We start from the raw sequence: 8,044 nt of genomic DNA, 5'->3' as shown, positions 1-8,044 counted from the left end.
AAAAGATAACTTGTGTGATTGGCTATGGATACAAGATCGAGACAATACGACAATGAAGTATGTTACTTGATAATAGGTTCGGACTTAACCAAACTCTATAGGATCACTATCAAGTAATGAGAAGTTAACGTAAAGTGCAATTTACTTTAGTTATAATAAAATAATTATAATGCGGAAAAGTAAAGTAAATGGCACAACAAGATTTTGTTAAAGAGGGAAACTGCAAATGCAGAAAAACCTCGGGACCTAGTCCAGAATTGAATACTCTCAGAATTAAGCCGATATACGAAATCTAAACCAACTTCGTATAGTTGAGACCAAGAAGACTACCCCTAGATACTTAGTTCCCTCAGTATCCCTTCGCTTTCGACTTCAAGAGTCACACACTGGTACAATTCCTTTGGATTGTATTCTAAACAACAAATGAACAACGAATATTTTTGGTAACAACTTCTTAGATTCTTTTCAAGATAAAGATATCTTAAGTCATACGCAAAGGCTCTTCTGTTTAATCTAACAAACTCCTTTTCTTGGTTAGATCAAACTAACTTTAACTATCAAAATAGTCAAGTCTATATTCGCAATCAATCAGTATATATCTCAAAGAGAAACTATAAAGTGATACCGATCTCATGCAACTAATCAATCGAATAAATCCGATTCTAGTTGGATCCCAGCCGATCAAGGTTTGTGTACACATAAAGATACAAAAATCAATAAGAAATTTTCTTCTTCTTCTTCAAATCTTCTTTAATCTTCAATAACCTGCACAAGACCACTTGAATCACTTGTGATCAATCACACACAGAACGGAGTTTGTTAACAATGGATTATCACAATATGTATTTAGATCTAACAACAGTTCTAAAGATCCCGTTGATACTTCTATCTAGTTTGAGTGAATCTTATATCAGAAGAGAAGATTCTCAAGAATAAACAAAATTAGGTGCAATCAAAGTTTCAACAACCATTAGTCAATCAAATCAATCGAAAACTAATAACACTGCAATTATCTAGTTTCCCACCAGCGGTACTCGTAGAGCTTCTTGATCCCACAAAATTCTTTAAACGAGCGGTCGTAAGAGATTTCACCTAACTAGGATACTTTCCTCTCCGAATAGACGGCTCCACCAGAAACAACAAGAAATGAAGTTTGTATAGCTCCTAGGATAGTTTACTAGAAATTAAAACTTAGGTATTTACAGATCACGGATGTTTGGACACCAAGGAATTTCCAAAACCGAAAATATTCTCAAGATATGCAATGAATATCAAAATTCGGTTTTCATAATTCCAATAAAAGCTTGTCCAATATTTCCGAAATCTCTCAATAGAAAATCTCCAATTAGTAAATGCACATTACTAATTTTTATTCTCTAGAGATATGCATTTAAGTGCTAGTAATTAAAGCATATAAAACCAAAAACCTTAATTAAAAGATTCTCAATTTATTTCGGCACATGATCTCCTTGAGTGATAAGGAATATCTTTGAACAATAAATGATAATATTTACTGCTCGTGTTCGAAGTATGTTAACATATTTTCACTGTAAATTCTTATTTCATATTCACATGGATTTACATTCTTGGAATCGGTCATACCACACTTCCAAACAAGTTTAGAATTGGTTTCCCTGTATTCCAAGAGAACTATGTGATTGATCAAATACCAAATCACATACATGGGTTCAATCGGTTCTACCAATCACTAGGATCGGTTATACCTCAATATGGAAATACTTGTGATAGGCCATACAAGTTACCAGGACCGGTTACACCAGTTACCTGGATCGGTTTAATCTACAAGTGGTAATTCTTGTGATCGGTCACACCAGTTACCAGGACCGGTTACACCAATTACAAGGATCAATTACACATACTCATGATAGGCCACACCAATTACTACAATTAGTTACACCAATTACTAGGATCGGTCACACTAAATACAAGTATCGATCATACCAACACACGGTGATTACTTAGGATCGGTTACACTAACTAACAAAAACCAGTCATACCAAATCATAAGTCAGGCATTGCAATTAGTTATACCAAGATACATAACATAGTTACGGTCGGTTCTACCATCTCACACATATTGGTCATCAAAAGATTTGCAATGAATAGCCAGACCAATAAGCCTAATGATTTTTTCGATTCACGAAACAAGTCCATGAATGTACTTTCTTTAAACGAATGTAAAATATTGTTTCCTAGGATGAAATCTTCACCATAACTCATTCATATAATTATAACAATATATACAATATTATTTCGATGTCATATCTACGAAGTTCAAAAGATACGCGTTATACTTCGTAGTTTAATTCCCTAATACTATGATCATATTATTATGATCATGTCACATCACTAGAGTATTATACAATATGTACCGTATATACAGCTTCGCAGTTATGTTTTCAATATAGCACGAATTGAGATATGTTAGGAATGAAACACTTCAAGTCAATATTACTAACCTTTAGTGGAAGGATGATGTCGTCGTTGTAGTTCGCCACTTCTTCACATTCTTCAGGTCTTCCGAGTAATACTTGTATGTCTCAACATTCCTAGGCTTTCTAGTCTAACCTAACCAAAGTTGACTCTAGTATTTAATCAAGCGAATTTAGATGAGTTTTGACACACTAAAATATGACAACCAAACTTGACATACCAACGCTTGGTGAGTTCAACCGAGCTATGCTCTAACAAAAGCATATCCTATGGAAAAGGTTTATTAGTTAATGTGCTAAACTAATAATAGAAGTTTCCTAAGAAAGATTTTGGAAATATTATTTGACATTTAAGTGGAAATAGGAAAACCGAAATTATGTACTTTAATGCATATCTTGAGAATATTTTCGGTTTTGGAATTTCCTTGTTTTCCAAACAACCTTGGTCTATAAATACTTGACTTTTCATTTCTTGCAAATTATCCTAAGATCCAGGTAAACTTCAGTCGTGTTATTTCTGGTGGAGTCGTCTATCCAGAAAGGAAAGTACCCTAATTATGTGAAATCTCTTACGATCACTCATTTAAAGACTTCTGTGGGATTAAGAAGCTCTACGAGTACGGTTGGTGGGAAACTAGATAATTGCATTATTATTTTAGTTTTCTATTATTGATTTGATTGACAAACGGTTGTTGAAACTTTGGTTGCACGTAGTTTGATTATTTTTGAGAGCCTTCTCTTCTGACATAAGGGTCACTCAAACTAGATCAAAGTATCAACGAGATATTTAGAACCATTATCAGATCTAAAGACATCTTGTGATAATACATTTTTAATTGAATCCATTCTGTGTGTGATTCATCACAAGAGGATTCAAGTTTTTGTTGTGCAGGTTATTAAGAAGTCTATTGACATGTTATTACCACAACAAGAACAGAGGCTATCCTTGTAAAACAAAGGGACACCCAACCTATAACCAAGTACTGCGCTGAATTGCCGATGCACAATTTTTTGACCCAACCCCTCTATAGGAATAGCCATAAGGTAGTCCTGAGTTTGCTTGATTTTGTTGTTCTTCCAAAGGGCAAGATCTCGAGGCGTCATCCCGTATTTGGCAGGCATCTCCTTCATCACTTGATCGAAATACATAGCTGCCAATTTACTCATGGGATGGGGGGCAGCAGTTTCGTCACAAAGAGAGGAAGATCCTAAACCGCAGGAGCGGGTGAACACATCCAAAGCAAGCATACAAGAAGGTCTCATACCTGTAACACCGGAGTTGCGCAAAATATCACCTTGTAACTGCTGAGTTTGCAAACAAGAAGCAAGGTAGCAATACTGCATCGTATCTTCCATCGTGTATAGACCCAAGCCACCATTTTTAATAGGCAGCGAAGCCATGCATGTCTGTAAGCTCCCAAAAACAGACCCATCACATGTAACAAGTTGTTGAACAAAATTAAATAAGTGACGGTCAAAAATGGTCCGAGCCTCATTGAAAAAAACCGGAGCAGTTTTCCTCAAAGTAAAATAAATCTTAGAGACCCCGGAGCAACTACGAAGCAGCTACATCTCAATCTGGGGATATTTCAAACTTTGAATAGCATCCATCAACTGCAGAGTTTTGGTGACACGAACTTAACCAACTGGTTACAGAAAAGGGGATCGAGACTTACAGGGCCACCTAAGAGCTTAACACCCATGGCAGGTCTATCGATATCAGCTGGAAAAACGGACGCGGCAATACTCCGTACATCGACAGTGGGACAAAATAGCTCGGTTTTACGAATGTTAAGATTAATACCAACCAAAACACCTTCCTCTCTAATAATGCGTAAAGCCTTGGAGACCATAAGAGTATCCCCAATCAAAGTCTTGTCGTCAAGATACCAACCTTGCAAATCCAAGTCACAAACCTGATATATCTTCAACACAATTGGATGTAAAGTCAGCGCAAAAAGTAGGGGGCCCAAGGGATCTCCTTGCTGCACACCATGCGAAGAAGAAAGGGTGTGAATGCTGTAGTAAAGCCTTGCAGGACAAGAATAGAAAAATTCCTCCCATCTCGATATAGTAGGACACATGCGTCTGACCTCTGATATCATAGATGATCGATCAACGAGATTAAAAGCGTTCCGAAAATCCACTAGAAGCATATACATGGAAGTACAGTTACCTTTCTCGTCCAGAATGCGATTAACATAGTGAAGTATAGCTTCACTCCCACATGGAACTCCAACCCCAAATTGGAAGTCGTTGAGGTAGGCACTCATGTCCTTGCAAACACCAATGGCAGCAACCTTAGAGACCAGTCGTCTCCAGATGGTGCCAACGGCAATAGAACGTATACCACCATCTGGTTTGAAAATTGGTGTGAGGGGAGCACTAGCAATATAATCACTCAGTTGAGGAGGGCAGCGACCGATAAGTAGAAGGTTAACAACAATAGTAATAGAGGTAAGCAATTCATCGGAAATAGTTGTTGCTGATCCACTAAGCGCATCAAGCAGGTGTTGAGCATGCACCCCATCCCTTCCACATGATGTGCCTCTAGGAAAGCTTTTAATCCTACCCAGTACCAAATCCTTGCTAGCAATAAAGGGTTCAACAACCAAAAGAGAGGAGAGAAACTAAATTATGAATAATTGTGCGATAATTAATGCCGTCATTTAATTTCAAGCGAATTTTTAAGAAACAAAATTTGATTTCACAACTATTGAGAAAATATAACGGGAAAGATAATTAAGAGTTTCCAACGGGATAATTACTATTAATTACCTTAATTTGAATTTCAGATTAAAATTGATAACGAGTTAATTAGTTAGGTGACTCCCTTGTTTTTCCAATTGACCTCATGTTAATTAAGGAAAAGTAACGGTAATAAGATCATAAATTCTTAATTACTCATAATTTCCTTCAATTTTTTTTTTAATTATAATGGAATAAAATCTCATAACGGAATAACTATCAGTTGATTAGGTTAATAAATGGTTGCCAAAACAAAAAAAATGGTAATTATGGTTCTAATAATTTTGAATGTGTCCCCAAACATATAAAGACGCTTGGATTAGTTGGTTTAAGGTGCTTCTCAATTTCTTTCGAAGAGAAGATCAGGCGATCGAACACCATTTGGATTTTTTTTATCAACATAAAACTAATAGGTAGGCTTAGCAGGCCTAGCCTGACAGGCTCGTACTGGGCCGGGTGTTGGTGCAAAAATTGATCACTCCAACAATCTTCGAGATGCGTGTGATTTGATCCAATCGCTACCGTTGATGATAAATCTCCAAAGAATTGTTGAAAAGAGGTGGGGGTACCTGCAAAAACACTCCGATGCTAAAGTTAAAGGATGTTCTATGCAAGTGTGTTGTGGTGAAAAGAATAGAATTTTGTACATTTTGTGTTGAGATTTAACCTCTATATATATACCTTTTCTATCAAATACTTATCATAATCCTTATTTATCTTAAATATAATTATCATCTTGAATAATAATTATATCCACTTGAGATAATTATCCTCTTTCTTTTAGGATTTTGCAATTATCTTAAATAATATTAATAATTATCTATCATAATTATCCCATGGAAATCCTAATCTCTTTTTATTAGGATCTTATTATCCATGGACTTTTGGGCTTCAATAATAAGCCAAGTGGTTTTCTATAATAAACCGAATTGGGCTTCCATATTAAGCCAAGTGGGTTTCCATAATAAACCAAATCTAGGCTTCCATAATAAGTCTTGTGGGTTTCCATAACAAACTCATCGGTTTCCATAATAAACCAAATCCAGGCTTCCATAACAAACCCACCGATTTCCGTAACAAACCGACCAGTTTCAATAATAAACCGGATTTAGGCTTCCATTATAAGCCTCGTGTGATACGCACATACGTTATTTGAATAGGGTACAAACATCGCCCCTCTTAACTCTCAACTTGTCGAAGAGTTAAGAAGATTAAGGCTACATGCGACGGCGGTATGTACATGATTGTACGAATGTATCATGGCACAGTTTAATGCATGTCGGGCATGACTTTTCCTGTAAGATATACACATGCTAACTCATAATCTCAAAGATCGTAATACATACCTGAAATTCTTCTTCTTAAGTATGCAGCTTGTCAAGTTCATATTCGTCCAAAAACGGCTTTATTTGTAATCCCGACAGTCATTTGGTGTCACAAATCCATGTAATGAATCCATAAATCCAAATTTCATAGCCCATCCAAAATATGCAGCCCATACATGTTCATTCATGACCTTAGTTCGCGCCTTCATCTCCTTTCTGTGATAAGATTGAGGTAATGCTACCGCTTCTTTTTTTATGACCACATGAGATGATGCCAGCACATTTACTCTATGACCATCTTGAGATGGTGCTAGCGCTTCTTTTTTTTATGGCCACATGAGATGATGCCAGCACATTTACTCTATGACCAGCTTGAGATGATGCTAGCGCTTCTATTTTTATGGCCACATGAGATGATGCCAGCACATTTACTCTGTGACCAGCTTGAGATGATGCCAGCACATTTATCTTGTGACCAGCTTGAGATGATGCCAGTCCCTTCCAATGGCCGCGTACACCATCACGACAAAATCTTACCGTACTCAGTCATTGACTGCCATCATTGCAGGGAAGAATTCGAATCTCTATGGCACCAAGAACTTGACCACCTTTGGAACTCCAAGAACATTTGTCACCCTCCGAATTCCTAGTCTGTTTAACTTGCACGCCACCGTTCTTCCCTCGCAGTTCAGAAAAAACACGTTTTCTAATATGTTCAATGAGTGCCAACATCCGCAGACGATAGTAATCCAATTACTTATTGAACTGTGAATTTGACTCTTCTTAAAACTCCGTTTTCTCTTTAACTACGAGTTCTCCAGCTCTGGCATCCTTATGTCGTGTTCCCATAGCCGGCAGAAATCCAGTCCTTTTTTTGACCTGGAGTTAGTGACCAGCCACTTTGCTATTTCTCTTTCATAGAATAGCATTTATTTATCAGTTTTCCACTTTATCGAATGCAAGCACCACCGGTAGCTAACCAGGCATGTTAATTGTCCAACTACTTCGATCTTTCTTTGGCACATTTTGCTCCATGTCTTTGGTGAGATATTGCCAGAACTCACTCGAATGCAACCTGCTACCCTAACTTGTTAGGCACAGTGATTGCCTACATTCTCTCGTACTAGCGTAGTATTTGCTGACTCAAACCTTTTGTGCCTTCGAATAACGAATGTACGACAATCTCCGATGTACAGGTTGACCGACTATAGATTTTTGTCATATATTTCCTTTTGCTTCCTTTCGTTCCATTATAACTTTAGCTTAATTATATTGTAATACTTTGTTTTCGTCTTTCTCTTTAATAGAAAGGCATCACAATAATTTCCTTAAAACCAAAATAATTCGCATTTGTCTTTCTCTTTTATAGAAAGACACTGCAAGTGCTTCCTTCATCATCAAAATACTTCGCCTTTGATAACTAAAATATCTCGCCTTTATTTTCCTTTTTATTAGAAAAACATTGCACGTATTTCTTTAATAAATACATGCAAAAAGTTTTCTCATTTGTGATTATAA

This window comes from Papaver somniferum, chromosome 5 (assembly GCF_003573695.1).
Source record: "Papaver somniferum cultivar HN1 chromosome 5, ASM357369v1, whole genome shotgun sequence".
Taxonomy (NCBI): domain Eukaryota; kingdom Viridiplantae; phylum Streptophyta; class Magnoliopsida; order Ranunculales; family Papaveraceae; genus Papaver; species Papaver somniferum.
Note: the sequence above shows the minus strand (reverse complement) of the source record.